At 44.0% G+C, this 17056-nt stretch overlaps 1 pseudogene; it reads left to right on the top strand.

Moving 5' to 3' along the window:
- The first annotated feature begins 1493 nt into the window (after window positions 1–1493).
- On the top strand, window positions 1494–6248 carry LOC103645027 (ubiquinone biosynthesis monooxygenase COQ6, mitochondrial-like; annotated as a pseudogene).
- The last annotated feature ends 10808 nt before the right edge of the window (window positions 6249–17056 follow it).

The raw sequence follows: 17056 nt of genomic DNA on the forward strand, positions 1-17056 counted from the left end.
ATAATAGTGCAACCATGAGGGTGGAATGGGACGCCCTTAGCCGATTAATTAGAGGAACCAGAGGAGTAGTTGGCTTCACTGTAGGGCCGTCAATGGGATCCGGGCACAGTACTTGCTCTACCGAGGCTGGTTGTAGAGGTTCTTGATTTGGTTTTCTTAGTCACCCTTCCTCTGGGGACAGGTACTATGTTTATCAAACTGGAGAAGCCTAATGGGCGGCTATGACCTCTGGGAAATCTTTGTAAAGGCTACATAATGATACCCTTCCGGCCACCTAGGTAGTGGTCAATGGAGATTGGCTCTTTCCGGGCAGAATGGGAATCATGGCTTATGGTAAAGTGTGTGACCTCTGCAGAGTGTTAGAAACTGGTATATCAGTCGTGCTCACGGTTAAGAGCGGCCTTGGGATCCTCTTTGATTAGAAGAACTTTGGTTACTTTCATGATGATGATTAATGATGATGGTATAATTATGATCTCTAGTATTTCCTCATGGAGGGAGTACATTTGGGTAATAACTGGGTTTATTACTAAAACTTGGCTCTACTAATAGTAATAAATACTTGACCAACTAAAAGCAACCGCTTAACCTTAACTCCACATACAGCTAGTCCACTTTAGCTAAACGGGACATTTGTTGAGTACGTTGATGTGTACTCACCCTTGCTTTACAAACCACCCCACCCCAAGTTGTCCCCACTGTACTCAGTGCTCAGGAGGAGATGTTGGCAACATGAAGGATTTTGAGGAGTTTCAGAACTACGATGAGTTCTAGTTTATCTTAGTGGCAAACACCCAGTCAGCTGTCTATGAAGGCCTTATCTTCTACATTTCGTATTTCCGTACTTTGATGATATTAATGTTAATGACTATGTTATAGACTCAATGGATGTCTTGGACATCTTGTTGTTATAAATTACTTTTCCACTATTTACTTTGAGCAATGTGTGATGATGTCCAATTATGTAATCGCTCTATACGTGAGTTTTTGATCCTGGCACGTACATATTTTGCATTCGGTTTGCCTTCCAAAACCGGGTGTGACATGAGTCGTGGTCAGCTGAGTGGTCAGGGCCTGCCCCATGGCTCTTTCCAGTTCCCAAGCGAGGTACGCGACGCACTGGCATTCCTGTGAGGCGGCCATAGCTGCCTGAATCGTGGTGATGGCGGTGACCAGCACGGAGTCACTGGCGGGCGTCGGGGAAGCCCAAGAGACGTTAGTGACATGTGGGCGAGAAGCTGGGGGGCGGCTATGTGTCGACAAGAGTTCCCGAGTCCACGACAAGGGCGAGGGTGCCATGCCCATCGGGTACCCCGGGAGGCCAAGCCCGGTAGCACGAGCAGCGGCAGCGCCGGCAGCGGTGGCCGCGATGGCTGCGGCAGCATCAGCGGCGTTGGTGGAGCTGCTGCCCGCTGCTGCGTAGGAGAGGGGGCTATCAGCGAGGAGGGGGAAGAACCGAGGCTGGGCGTAGGAAGGTAGGACACGCGGCGGGCATGCTGCTCCATGTTGGGGATGAGGCCGGCACTAACGAGGGAGGGGTGTCGAGCAGCAGTGGCCTCAGCATGGTGGTCAGGTTCGTTGAGGGCGCCGACGGCCTGGGGAAGCCACGCATGGGGATCCGCCATGGAGGGCACCGGTGGCAAGGAAGGTTGGAGGCGCGGTCGATGGCCAGGCAAGGGGGAGGCGGGGCACCAGCAGCTAGAGAGGTGGGGGCGCGGCCGGCCGCCATGCAAGGGAGAGGCTAGGGCGCCGGTAGCTGGAGGGTTGGGCTGGGTGGGTGGCGGTCAGGCAGGAGGAAGGGGAGGGCGCTGGCGGCTAGGCAGGAGGGAGGGGACGGCGCCGACGACTGGGTTTGGGCTAGAAAAAGAAAAGGCTCTAATACCATGTAAGAATGAAACCCTAACCTTAGAATAGGGTTCGGCAGTGCATTAATAGGCCATATAACTGGGCCAGACCCATTACAAGGGACACGTGTCTAATAGGTATCTAACAGTATTGATTACCATGGTATTTCACTGTTGTAGAACTAGTGCCTTGAATAAGTTGTATCACATTTGCTATTTTCATGTGAGTAGATAAACTGTCCTATGATCCTGCTATCTTTAACAACGGTTAGATGTATAGATGCACATGTATTTTTTGAGCATGGCTTCTATATGAAAGAAACTTGTTGTATGAAATGTCTATTTATGGAGAAAATGTGTACCAAATATACTACAAAATTACTATAACTGTAATTACAGTGTCGTCAAACTAGAATAAGAGTCATTATCTGTGATATGGATAACGTCAGTTTTTGTTCTCTGACTGTTGTTGCTATTTGGTTTCTTAATCTTAGGACTGTTCATTGTAGGCTACTAAGATTGGAAGAGCTATTAATCTGTTGCAAAAACACATCTCATAGGAGATTCGGCACCTGGTGCGCACTCTCATTGAGTAAGTTTCATCTACCTTTAACTGAGTTTTAGTCTCCAGGGCTACTTCACAGTTGCTTTCAAAGAGCTTAGCAAACCAAATCATTGTTCAAACATCAATGAACCAATTCTAGCTTACCTACATAATCATTGGAAATGCTTTCTTGTTAGTGTTCTTGGAAATGTTGTGGACATATGCGATTACTTTTGTGTTCCAGAGGTTGGAAAGTTTTGGTTGGTGAATGGGTCAGTACTACAAATGTTTCCCTGGCAGGTAACTGAAGTGATTTTGTTGGCATTTTAGTTGATCTAATTTTTTTCTAAACGAGGACTCACATCTTCTTAATGTGGTTATTTATTCTTAATAAGGAAGCTCGGGGAGAAGGGGAGCGGCGACGATGATTTCTATGACGTCGTCGTGGTTTGCAATGGCCAATACACGGAGCCACACATCGCTGTCATTCCCAGTAATTTTGTCACAAATACAACATGTAATTGCATTAACTTAAGTTCATAAGCATGGATAGGTTCTTGTATAAACTACCTGATATGTGTATGCTTGCAATGTTTCGACCATCCATGAAAGTGATAGAAATCTATAACAATTTATAGTCGTTGCAATTCTAGATGCCTTTACAAGGTATATGCTACCAGCTTGCTTTCCAAATCACGAAAAAAGTCATTTGTCATTATTTTCTTGAGGTAACTTACATACTCTGCACACTGTAGTTCTTTGAGATGTAGAGAGATGACGCAATAAGGGCACTTGACATGTATAAAAGAGCAATTGAGCAGGTAAATCATGATTTATTTTCTTCTGTTTGTTAATTCACGATCATTTTTATTAGAACATCATAAACTACACATTTAACACATGAAAATAATAGTGAAATGTATTCTCCATGTTATTTATGCATAGTAGGTATCGAAGTAAATCTAATGGTGTATATATTATTGTAGAAGGTTGTGTTAGGTTTTGTGATGCCTAGAGGACATACATTTCTTTTATGTTAGCTGTTGTGCTTACTGGTATGTAGTAAATTTGATAATTTGGTGTCGTGCGACCTAGATTTCCACTCTTATTAGCATGCCTTTCTTTTTGGTTGGTGTCTCTTACTTTCCCATTGAATACCAGACAAGAAGGAATGAAACCAACATCAAGAGAACCATTATCTATTGGTCATACTACAGAAGAGTTCCATCACAGTCATTTAGTTAAACTTGGCCTCATTGATGGACGAAGTTTATATCCCAAATTTGCGGTAATTGCTTATTTATCTTCTTTTGCATTTTTTGACCATTGTTTTGCTTCATTCCTCAATCCTATAGTCATTTTTAAACTTTGTTGCAGATATGAGTTGATGGTTCGAAGCTCGGTGTTAGAAAGATTGCAGGCATAAAAACAACTGGGTGGAATTATTCGTAGAGTACAATTATCTGTACAGTAGAGCATGTTGTGGAAAATGATTGTGCGTGGCAGATGTTTCTCCCTTATGGTCTAATTGCACTACTTTCGATTGGCAATAACTTCAGCAACATTGTATGGGCAATGCGTCTAGAGGAGTCGTTGTGCCATAAGTCCAGAAGAGTTTGTGAATTTTTTGAATCACGCGTTGGATTTTGGTTATGGTCCGCATTCATGCTCTACCACTCTTGACCACTACATGGAACAATTCTTTGGCATTGGGAGCACTGCAACATCTACAAAGGAATGCTTCCAAGTAGCACCGAAAGCAACCCATGTAGTTTTTGAGAGAATGGAATTTCCATTGTCATTGGTGCATTCCCATTATTATGTTTACAAAAGGCTAGCATTAGTTGGAGATGCTGCTCATATTGTCCACCCCTTTGCCAGCCAAGGTGTCAACTTGGGCTTTGGTGATGTTGTCGCTTTAGCAAAAGTTATTGCTAAGGGCTTGTTCGGTTAGCTCTCAATTCATGTGGATTGAGTGGGATCGGGTGGGTTTAAATCCCAAGCAAGTCAAATTTCTTCTTAATTTTTTACAATCTCATTAAATCTATGTGTAATGGGAATAACCGAACAAGACCTAAAGGAGTTTCGGTGGACTTAGATGTTGGGGATGTAAGTATCTATTGTTGTCCCTGTTTAGCCTTTCCCATTGAAATTTAGTTTTTAAAACTATACAATTGCATTGCACCCGAGCCATTCTTATGATTCGTGTTGGGTATGCTATTTTTAATTGTTCTTTTCTTTTGACAGCTGACTTTGCTACAATGGCACGACAAGGACAAGAAGGCTGTGATGCTAGAGACAGAAGCATCTCACTGTAGATATCCCCTCGTTGAGTTTGAATGCTTACTTTTGAGGATATATTGGTGAAAAATTACTTTTTATGCCCTTATTAGTTTTCTTACTTTAATCCTCCTTTTTATGAGCATGTTCAGCTTTTACACTGTTGAGGTGAATTTCAACGGATAATATATTTTTTCTAGATAGCATATTCATTATCTTTTTTATCTACATATGTGTGTGTTACATACTACTAACTGGTGCCTCCTTAGGGCAAAGAAACATTGTCTCGCTTAACTGAGAAATGAGCTTAAAATATTGTAGACTAAGCATGCAGAATGTCTTGCGAAGGCCAGATCAAATAAGCAAATCAAGTCTTTAAGGTGAGATAGTTAGGAATCAATATTGTTTCTCATAATAAAACATAAATGCTGAATGAAAGACTTGTTCCACAACTCTAGATTTTCAAGCTTATGAAATTTTCATATTTATGTAACTGTCGTCTAATAACATTGTATCGAATAATTTATGTCGTCGCAACGCACGGACAATATACAAGTAGAAGCACATGCATGGGTCTAGCCTGTACACAAGGAACCTTGCTCCTCGTGTGCAGGCAGAGTTGTTTGGTTTCCTATCTAAGACGCCACAATCTATCTAACCTTAGTCGCTCGAATTAAATAACTAAGTTTAGATAGAAAAATTAGGCATGTTATGGCGCTTTAGTCAGCAAACCAAACAGCCCCACAACTACAACCACCAATCACACGGTATAAAACGATGACGAGAGATCAGGGCATTGCTCTGCTCTCTTGCAGCTAGACCACGCCTTCGCCTAGGCCGTGAACCGAGCAGACACAAGGGATAAAAAAATGTGATCGGATATGGCGCTGTGATTTCTTAAATTTGTTCCGAGCTATTGATTTTTAACAGTGTCTCGATCGAAAGGAAGAAGTCTCGCAAACTTCATGCAATTGATGAATAAGCGAAACAACCTCTCGTCCTCGACTCCTCGGGCGGTCAGGCCAGTGCATTCGAATGGCACCGTTCACCATGATTCACACGTTAACAGGGTGTCGCCCATGAGCTGAGCACCATACGTACGTCCGTCCGGTCCATGCCGCTCGCCTGGATCACTCCCGCGCACTACGGTTTGAACACGGCCCTTTTCCGCCTTTTGGTGAGCCTCATCTGAAAAAATATGCATGGACCGCGGCGTTTTTTTATCTTGAAAAAAAGACAGTATTGTTCAAACAAACCCAAAAAGGCGGTACACGACGCGGTCTCGTGACCCGTTCTGGTGGGGTGACTCCCACGAGCCTCGTGGACCGGGTCCACAGACGGGGGAGCGGGCGGGGAGGATTGAGGTGGTGCCGGGGAGAAGCAAGAGGAGAGCGGGATGCGGCGTGTGGGCGCGCACCACGAGGCCAGCCAGCCAGCCAACCAAGGACGAACCGGTCGCCTGGCGTCCTCACCTCCGCGTCGGTCTCGGAATCGGACCACGCGACCGGTACGGAGATCGGGAAACGGAGCGGAATTGGCCGGCGGGGCCCACCCCGTCCAGGAGAACGAATCGGATCTGAGCGGCGTGGTCCCCTGCCCCGGAGGAAAAAAAATGAGAAAATTCCTTCAATGCCATCCAAACTTATACCAATCCCTTCAATGCCATCAGATTTTATAGCTTCCCTTCAATGCCATCAAATTTAAATTCTAATCCCTTAAATGCCATTACCGTTAGTTTCAAGTTAACGCCGTTAGTTATATTTAAAGCAAATCCCTCCAATGCCATCAAAATCTATACCGATCCCTTCAATGCCACTAGAAATTGGTTCGATCTATTCGGGTTTTAAAATTTTCAGAATAGAAAATTTTTTGAACCCAAAAAAATTGAAACGCAAATATACCACATTGATTTTAAAATTTATCTCCATCTGTTATCATTAGTGTTTTGTTGTTAGTTTGAAAAAAATATTAGGAATCAAATAGACCGAACAGATATAGCGGAGTAATTTTTGGTGTTTACAAAAAAATATGTACTAAAGTTTTTAAAAAGTGTGGAATTGGTCCATATTTTTTTATTCTAGAATTTTTAAAATCCAAATAGATCAAACCAATTTCTAGTGGCATTGAAGGGATTGATATAGATTTTGATGGCATTGAAGAGATTTGTTTTAAATAGAACTAACGGCGTTAACCTGAAACTAACGGCAATGGCATTTAAGGGATTAGAATTTAAATTTGATGGCATTGAAGGGAAGCTATAAAATCTGATGGCATTGAAGAGATTAGTATAAGTTTGGATGGCATTGAAGAGATTTTCTCAAAAAAATCTCTGTGTCCGGGCTCCAATTTCCCCACCGACACGCGGGCCAGCCTGGCGGTGGGGCCAGCGCGATGCCGCCTGCCGACCGCTGTGTTGCGCTCGCGCAGCAGGGGCACATCACATCAGGCGTCACGCACGGAATTCCCTCCTTGTCCGTGCCGTGGGTGTCGCCGCTGGCCGGTCCAGATGCGGGTTGGTGGCTGGCTGGCTGCTGTGACCTGGTAGGCAAGCTAGCTAGCTACTCCCGCGACGTGGCTGGCCGTCCTTCTAGACGTGCGGTTTGGTGAGGGAGGAACAGAGATAGGATTGGCGGGCAGGTTTGGACCGGACCTGGCGGGAGACGGGACCCCGCGGCGGACGCGGACTGGGCGGGAGGAGGCGTGGATGTCAGTCCCGTGGGCCCGGCGGCGGGATGGCCCACCTATTCTTTTCTTATTGTGGCCGAACGTCGTTTCTAACCGCAAGTACAGTAATATGCTATAAGCCTGCTTACATAATATTTTTGTTTATATAGAAGAGAGACATCAAAAAGTAGAGGAAGTTGGCTCTCATGCAAAAGCTAAACGATACACATGCTTGAAGATAAAAAGGATAAAAGAGAACAAGACAAGAGATCCATCTAAGAGCCAACCTGAATGTTAGCTTTATTACATAAGTGTGCTTATTGTTGGGTATAGAGGTAAAGAGTTATAGCTAACAATAAGCTCTATTATTAAACTTGCTCTAAAACAGCTTCGTGGCGAAACTTCTTTTCTGTTAAACTCTCTCACAGAGAAACGGTCGCCACTTTGATAATAGCCACCTATTTTTTCCTCATTTCTACGAACCCGCGGCCGCCATCGCTTTCACGCCACCGCGCGCCGGAACAAGGGGATTAGCGATGTGTGAGCAGGTCTTTCTTGCCTGCCAGCCCGGCGCCGTACGATCACAGATTTGGTGAGATTTCGAGGCTATTGTCGTTGTAGGTAACGCATGCCGCAGCCGGCCAGGAATAAAGATATGGTTTGATTTACATATCTGTAACGTAATAGGTAACTGATACCGTTAAATAATTTTTGTTTAATTCTAACTGTAATCAGATACTACGTTAAAAATTGATACCAGCATATTCAAATTTATCGTCGTTGATACTTGAGTGTGCATCGTTATCATTGCTATTTACGCTACGTTTAGTGAACCAAACAGCAACTAACGAACGAACTGCTATCAGCAACATCGGTCGCCAGCACAAAATTCAGACGTCAGTCATCATCAGCGCAACGTCCAAGGACTTGCTTGGATTCACATGTATCTATATTAACCCGTAAATCATGTTGTGCTGCAGTGAATTGGAATTAAACTTAGGGGCCAACAAGGTTGGATCCCTTCAATTTGGGGAATTGGAATATGTATCTCTCTATCACGTGACCAACAGTAGTATATACAAATATGTTCTACATAAAACCAGGGGCGGACTCAGCCCAAATCTAAGTGGAGGCCTAAATAGAGGCTTAGTAACTAATAAATCTTTGTTGCTATAGTAAATAAGGTAAAAGGTCCATTGAAACTTGAAAATTGAGTGGGGACATGTTCCACAGCTCAATGTAAGACTAACCGCAGCGGCAGCCGCACTCTCACCCCCTCCCCTTGCATGGTGGGGGCAGTAGCACGCGGATGCCCACAGCGTGGTCCTCTACGGCGTCCTCCACGCACTCGTCCTCTTCTCTCTCCCTCCATCTGTGGCGTGCGCGCGTGGCCGCCCCTTGCACTGTTCATGTGGACCCACCTTCAATTATTAGTAGAAGAAAAATTAATAGTGGATGAAAAGTATGTATAGAAAATGATATTTTATGGTTGTAGTGGGGTATAGGGGGATTTAGGGGGAACAACTGCGGGAGATGAAGAATTAGGGGATGAAATGTTGACGATGTGACATAAAAAAGTGATATAGGGGGGAAATTTTAGAAGGAACCGCTGCGGATAGCCTAACATAGGTCCGCCTAGGGTTGACAATGGGCTCTAATATTTATACTATAAAATTTAAGAATCAGATCGGATTAGTATCAGTCCTTATTTCTATTCATTTTGAACTAAAACTTATTTAATGCCCTAAATAATTGTGAAGAAATATTTGGATCGCGATCCATTACCACCCCTAGGTCCGCCCCCTGCATAAAATTGTATTAGCTGAACCGATCTGTGCCTTGAATCACGATTATATTTAGAATGGAATTTAATTCCGAGTATTCAAACGGGTCTAAGGCCTCATTTGGTTTGAGGGGCTAAAGATTAGTTCATCCATTTTAGTTCTATTTAGTCACTAAATTGTCAAACCGTGGGACTAAAATAGGGACTTAACTATTTTAGTCTCTAGTCCCTTAAGGGGTGACTAAAAAGGACTAAAACATATTAATTCCACCTTTTGCTTCTCCTTTATTTCAGTTGCACTAATGGCGGGAGAATACTACGGGATATTTTGGTCCTCGTATGATTCATTTAATGCGTTCTGAATAATTTTAGTCCTTAGAACCAAACAGGGTAGGGACTAAACTTTAGTCCTTGGACTAAAGTAACCATACATGTCGTAAGTCTAACATTCGCTTCATTCCAATGTACTTGGACACGCGTAGATTGAGATAAATACACATGCATCAAACTAAATCATCCTGACTTTTCAGCACAACTGATTACCGACCTCCGTTTCACACACACAGGCCATTCCTTTCAGAATTGTCGCTAGAAACGACCAGCTCTAGCCTCTGGGTGAGGACAACTGTTCGCGACCATTATTAAATCCAGATGACAGGTGGGTGGTGGAAGGCGAGGAAGACATGATCTAAGGTTGCCTCACATGATGTGCATCCACAGTCCACCCACACAGTACTACTCTGATAGACCATCCTCGGATGGGAGACACAATCATGGTTCGCTCGAGGCCATCCTCGGACGGGAGACACAGTCACGGCTCCCTAAGGCTATCCTCGAACGGGAGACACAGTTACAGCTCGCTCGAGGCCATCCTCAAACGGGAGACGGTCATGACTCGTCCGAGGCCAACCCCAAGCCGGAGACACAGTCACGACTCGCTCGAGGCCAACCCCGAGCGGGAGACGCAATCACCCAAGCTGACCCAAACTTCCTTTTTCCCCGTTTCTTTTCCACTTGACTTTGACTCTTGGGAGGATCTTCCTGTGACTTAGACAAACACATTTAGAGTATAATTATATTGACTTAGTCCCAGAAGATTACCTCTTTTCATATCTTCTTTCAGCTTTTCTATTTGAGGTCGATGTTGGACTCCAAAACTCCAAGTCTCCAAAACTTGATCTAGATTATCATATATGAGCTCTAACACCCTACATAGGTCACACGGAACATATCCAAACACAGGAACAACCCAAACTCATGATCAAAGTAAACTTAGCTCTTTTGGGTTACTTCTAGATTTTCGCTTTGACACTGCTCCTTCTAGTGACCTTGCTCTATGACTTGAGCTTGATCTTGAGCCTTATGACTTACACCACATAACCATAGATGTTACCTCATTGGTTGTAAGTCATGTCCTTAGATAGTGATTCTCGATGCACCATATCTTTTCTCAACTCGATCAATCCTAGACATTGCAAGTCTTCTTCTTCACTCCTGGCTTTGGGTTCCTCGGCCTCCTTGACCTTCTTCCGTGCACTCGATACCTCGAAGCTCTTCTTGCCACCATCCTTGGCTTGACCAGATGTCTCCAAGATATGCACACCAAGTCTAACATATGCAATCTTATCCTTTACTTGTGATGTCCACACCCATAATCAACTCAGCCTTTGGACCTTCACTCTTGAACACTTGTGTTGAACTTTACAAGTTTTACACTAAGCACCTATCCAACACTTAACACACCTGTCAATCCTTTAATTGGGTTGTCATCCAATCCACCCAAACCCACAAAAAGCTTTTAGGTGGGTGAGTGGAGGCAGAGGCGCATGCATCTAGGGAAGTACTTGTATGTCCTACGTCGTTTTGTGCCACATGCAGAGGTGCGTGCATCCATGGAAGTTCGTCATGTGGCCTGTGGACAGTGGACGCGAGCGTCCTGACGCGACGCCTACGTCCGGACGTCCGGGCGCTATGCCTACTTTCTTTATTTAGTTCTCTATCAAGAGGGAGACAAAAAATCATGTCCATGTGTTCCTTATTTTATATTCTTCGTCCGTTTACAAAGCAAGCAAACTCCCAACTTCTATCTCCTTTTTTATTTAAGCTTGTAGAGTCCAAATATTTTACAGAAACGTGGTGGCGATCGTTCTAAATATTTTTATACAAATATTATGTAGTAGTAACACGTATGAACTCGAACTCCGGGTGCAGAACGACATAGATATATGGTATATAGCCTGAGACACCATACATACATGTATGATAATGAATAAATACATATATATCACAACGTACCATTATTGTTATTTTTTAGTTTGATTTGATTGATTGAAGCTCATCAGTAGATTCAGATCCAATGAACTGCGGTGTGGTGTACTGGTATGACCTCGTGACATTGAAGAGAAAAGGCGGCGGGCACGAGGATGAACATGACCAACACGACATCGTGGTGCACATGCCAGACAACAAGCGTGGCATGAGTCAGACGTAGGTGGCTAGACCAAGGTCGTCACGTGAGTCTCTAGGGCACTCAACCTGGTTCGCTTTGACGACAGATGACGCTGGCAATAGGTTGTCATGTCAAGGCCATCGGAGTAGCTCCAATATGACATGGGGCTCGTTTTGGGTAACTTTAGGTACACTCTACCCTATGACTCTGTAGAATCACCGAGGTGTCTCTTCATGTGGACGTGGTGTTTGACAACGGTGCACTTTGCACTCTCATCAGGCAACATGCAAACTGGTAGGAGCCCAAGCAAATAAGGATGACAATTAAAAGCACAACATGCGGAACTGCCAGAAGACGAACCATGTCTTGTAGTCAAGACAACATTGCCAGCCACTTCCCGTCACTCTCCTAGGCATCCTGATGGATTAAAAGCTATTGGAACTGGAAGCCAAATCGTATCAAAGGCACCATCTTTAGAGCAGACTGTAGACATCACCAGCGTGCTTGTGCATTGGGTCACCTCTATGCATATGGGGACCAACAAGGCAGACACTTATCTAAGCCACGTGTGCACCACATAGTTCCGGCCCAGGCTGCCTGAAGACACTGCATGCGTGTTGCCATGACTACTCCCGCATGAACATTGTGTCATGGTGCAGTGTCAGCATAGTTTTGTACTGTGGCCATCACGCTATCGGCCTAGGCTGCCTCGCCATGGTTAGCAACACCATGCACACGTGGCATCGTGGCCGCAAGTTCTAGCCACCTCGATGTGGTCGTATCTCGGATGTGGCTAGACCGTTAAGTTTAATTCCGCAATTATTTCGGTCACCAAAGCGATTAAGTTTTAGAACAGACTATTCACCCCCTCTAGTCCATCATATAGACCCTATGACAGCAACCGGTGACTCCCATAAGTAATGGTTATAACTAGTGTTTCATATATATTGCATGCATCTCGTTCATTTTTTATTAATCATATCCTAGAAATGATGTTCGTACCTAGGAGGATCGGATCAAAAGTTGTTGCGACATTAATCCATGATCGGAATGCTCGACACCAATATTGGGAACCATCCACAAGTGTATCAAGTATCGCTCACCAATTTCTCAAATATAATTGCGCATAAAAATAAAGGATTAATAAATACTTCAGCGGACATACATCACTTGTCAACACAAGACATCTCATTGTTTATTATTCAATATATTGAGTAGGACACTTAAATGTATGAAATCAACCATGAAAGCAAGATCAGACATCACACTTGCATTATTGAATTGATGCTTGCCTTTCATATATCAAGGCATAAAAAAGTATAAAGGTAGCCTTTGCTAGTAGGCTAACTAGCCTACTAGCAAAGGCTACCTTTATACTTTTTTATGCCTTGATATATGGAGTTTCTTCAACGATTTCCTCATTAGTGTTTGGGTCCACACTGAAGTAGATGACAACACGTATAGTTCCGGGTGGGAGTTGGTCTGAAGGCCTCGGGGTCTCGTTCAAATCCACATATAGTGACTCAAATAATGTTACATCTGGCCGCTCTTGTTCTATTACTGCAATTGCATCATTAGTATCCTTGCCAATCAACTCGGGCCAACTGGTCTTGTCCTGCGTAGCCATGATCACGTACTATCCTTATCTTTTCTCTCTTTTGAAACTGTTATAATATCAATAAGAATCAATAATCGAGCAATGTTAGTGTAATGAATAGAAACATAATATGTTGTTTTGTGCTAATGCTATCATACTTTCATAGTAAGCATATGTCTTAATCGAATGCACTACATAACTACCGAGCTGCAAACAGTCTATTAAAATGTTAAAAAGATACTTTTTTCAAAGCAATTACTAACAAAGAAATACATGATAACCTGCAGAGAAGAACACAGTAGCCTCTGGCGATGATACATGCTCTATGTATAGGTGTATATATATAAAATGACATTTGTATTGTTGCTTGGATGTTGTTGGTGAAAACAATGCAAATATTTTGTCCATCATTAATTAAGAAACACGATCATATTGCTCTTTTGCTGCCAATAACGGTAGTTATTGACCATAACAATGCATGCTTTGACTTAGTAAACAACATCATATCTCCTTGTTCATAGGGGGACAGCTGAATGTCCATACTGTACACGGCCCGTGACTCAAACATTATACATGTAATCCAAACGAAACATAAAAAAGCCCTAGAAATAGTGCTAACCCGCTAATTCATGTCGTTGTTGTCCAGCTAAAATTTTTGACCCCACATGCATCGTTTTCTAACCTCACTCAAATCTAACAGATGCCAGACTTTAATGGTTTCTCATGTTTTGTTGTTTTTGTTTTTTTAATATATTTAAATGCCTCACATGGCCATGCACTGGAACCAGATTCTTAGCTAAGGTGTATGTTGCTTACTATGGTGTATGTTGCTTACTACTATCTGCGGTGTTAAATTCGTCTGTAAGATCTTAAATTGTATACAAATATTATGCCGAGTAAAATGCATTAGCAATCCTAAATTTGGCAGCGCTTACATTTGTTTAAGAAGTTCCGTTTGATCAAGATTGAGACCATGGGTTTATACTATGGTGTATGTTGCTTACTACTATCTGAGTTGGAAGTATGATTTCCGTTTCAATTTTCTGAAAGGTGCTAAAAATTGTCCTCTCTGGACTCCGACTGCAAGTGTTTTCAAACTCATCTAACCAAATGAAACAAAACTTCTATTCATACAGGCCAGGCCAGGACAGCATGGATTGTAGCAAAACTAAGAAAGCAGCATTTGTGGACTTCAGAGCCTTCGGATGGATTCAACACCAAGTGTTATTGTATAAGCAACACAATTGAAATGGTATAGAAACAATCCACATGACATGTCATGAAATGTCTGTAGCCATAACACACCTCTGTATATTAATAAATCTGAAAGCTGACTCATTGACGAATACATCACTGGCCAAGAACATGGCACACTACAGCCAGTGCACTCGTACGAAGAGAGGAAAAGCAGCATGCTAGGCTAGCAATACGTGCTGGCACATCTTCTATTTTTTTATAACAATAGGGAACAGACTGAAAATTGAAAAAAATGATGTAGCTAGGAAATCTAGATTAGTAGCAGCTGCTAGTTAAGATGTCTACAAATTCCTATATCTTGGAGCATCAAGCCTGAATTCTCCACGGAAGCACAAACCATCTGTGTCGACTTGCTCCTTGCCGCTAAAGGTGACGAAAGTGCAAGGATCTGCGAAGCGGACACACATAGAGACAACCTATCGCTAAAGGTGACGGAAGTGCAAGGGGAGGTGAGGGGGAACAAGTCGCTGGCACACGAAGAACTGGAGCATCCATACTGCAATAACGGTAGAAGGTAAAGCGACAGAAGGTATATCTACAGCAGCAGGTATACCTTCTTTTAGAGGCAGCGACTCATGCACTATTAAATGGGTCGTGCTTCGGGTCGCCCCGCCAGAAACAATCCATTTAACTATCTATAGACGTCAATGTAAGGAGAGTTCCATCTCTCTCTTGGAAATATCATTCACTGCTCCACAGACTCAAACGGAAGAGTCTTGTTGGTGTCTTGATCCGAGGATCCACCAACCAGTAAAATAATGTTGTGTGCTCTGGCCCAGATGGGTGATGCAAGGTGACACAAGTTGTTTATCCTGGTTCGGGCGAGAGAAAGCCCTACTTCCAGCAGAGGGAGGACGAGACTTATATTACTTGCATCTAAGTGCTTGCAGTAGGGAGTACAAACAGGTCGAGAGGGGAGGATCCCAAGTCCCTAGGGTTGATTGAGGCAAGTGTCAATATCGCAGTGGAGGTGAAAACCGTGAAGTGTTCGCCCGCCTCCCTGAAGCCACAGACTCCCCTATTTATAGCCTCAAGGAGGGCTGCCATGAGTGTCGGGGTTGGCCGGGTATGATGAGGAGGCAAGGCCGAGCACCTTCAGACGGTATGGCCTGTGGTATGAGGCTTGTACTTGTTATTTACTTATGCCTGGTGGAGACGTCTGGTTCCTGTATTTGCATCTTTGACTACACAGAGAGCTGAAGCCAGGGCCGAGGGCTCGGTCACGTACCCGAGCCTACCTGATGGGGAAGTTGCACATGTCATAGTGGTTGGTGCAGTGCTGAGCATGGCAAAAAGCCCCTAGGTAATATGTCAGCTCCGCCGTTTTCAGTAACGTCGGGCGCCCTTTTGTCGATAATAACGAGGTCGATGTCGTGCTCAGGCGAGGCGGAAGTCTGCCCGAGGCAGTGACTGAGCTCGCACCGAGAATCATAGACGTGCGCGACACAGTTGAAGGAGTGGCCTCCTGCGGGATTGGTGGGGAGTAAGTAGCCGAGGTCGGGCTCGGTTACTTACTTTCCTCCCATGGTCCAGCCCTGCGCTTTGTCGTATGCATGTCCCGTCAGGAGTTGGTAGGTGACGTGGGGGAACAGTAGCCGCTGTACTCAGGCGTACATCATCGTAGTTGGTGAAAGCTGACGGGACCGCGGTCTTGTCGCTCTTGTTCGCCTGCAACGCTGCGTGGGGTAGGTATGCGCATCAAATGCTCATGTCCCCTGTGACCTTCGACTGAGACCTGCCTCGGGGTTGCCTTCCTTGCCCGATACGGGCTCGGGCGAGGCGGAGACGGTAGTTCTGGGGAGAGAGGACCTCGGCTGGGACGAGGATTCTACTGAGTATGTACCTTGTCAGAGGGCAGGTCCGGGTGAGGCAGAGTTATGGGTGACCGTCGAGAAGGGCCTCGGGCGAATTGTGGTTTATACCTTATTGTCCTCTTTGAATGTGCCTGGTGGCAACCTCGAGGTTAAGCACGTTTAGGGATGTAATCCAGGTACCTCTAGTTATGATACCCGACAAGTCATCTCTTGAGTTGGATCTTTCAGCTAGCCTTGAGTCTTGACTTAGACCAGTGACTACACTGGGCATGAAAGAAGAGGAGAGAAGAACGATGCAGTCCTTAAATACCCTAATTTTGTCATCAAATCAAATTTAAATTAAGACCTGTTGAGTCCACTTGACTAAATTTTAGCCTTATCACATTAAATGTTTAATACTAGTAAGTGGTATTAAATATAATCTAATTATAAAATTAATTACATAAGTAATGACTAACAGTACAACGAGTCTATAGAGCCTAATTATGTTATGATTTACTCATGTGATGCTACATTGAATATTTGCTAATTCTATATTAACTAGCCAGTTGTACGTGCTTTACTATGGTTGTTATATATCATATAAATAAGTATTGAAATATTTATTCAAATATAATTATTGTTTATTTCTAAACACTAAGGTACATGTGGTCTTGTGGTTAGCCCCACATTTCTAGAGTAGGGGGTGTATGTTTGAGTGCTCGCTCTGCACTATTTTTTGTGCGGTGTGATAGCTGTATGGGAGGGGTCAGGTGCTAGACAGGCAGGTGGCGGCGCGAGCGCTGGGGGTCCACATGGCAGTAGCTGAGAGAGCGTTGCACGGG

The sequence above is a fragment of the Zea mays genome, chromosome 1, assembly GCF_902167145.1.
Source record: "Zea mays cultivar B73 chromosome 1, Zm-B73-REFERENCE-NAM-5.0, whole genome shotgun sequence".
Taxonomy (NCBI): domain Eukaryota; kingdom Viridiplantae; phylum Streptophyta; class Magnoliopsida; order Poales; family Poaceae; genus Zea; species Zea mays.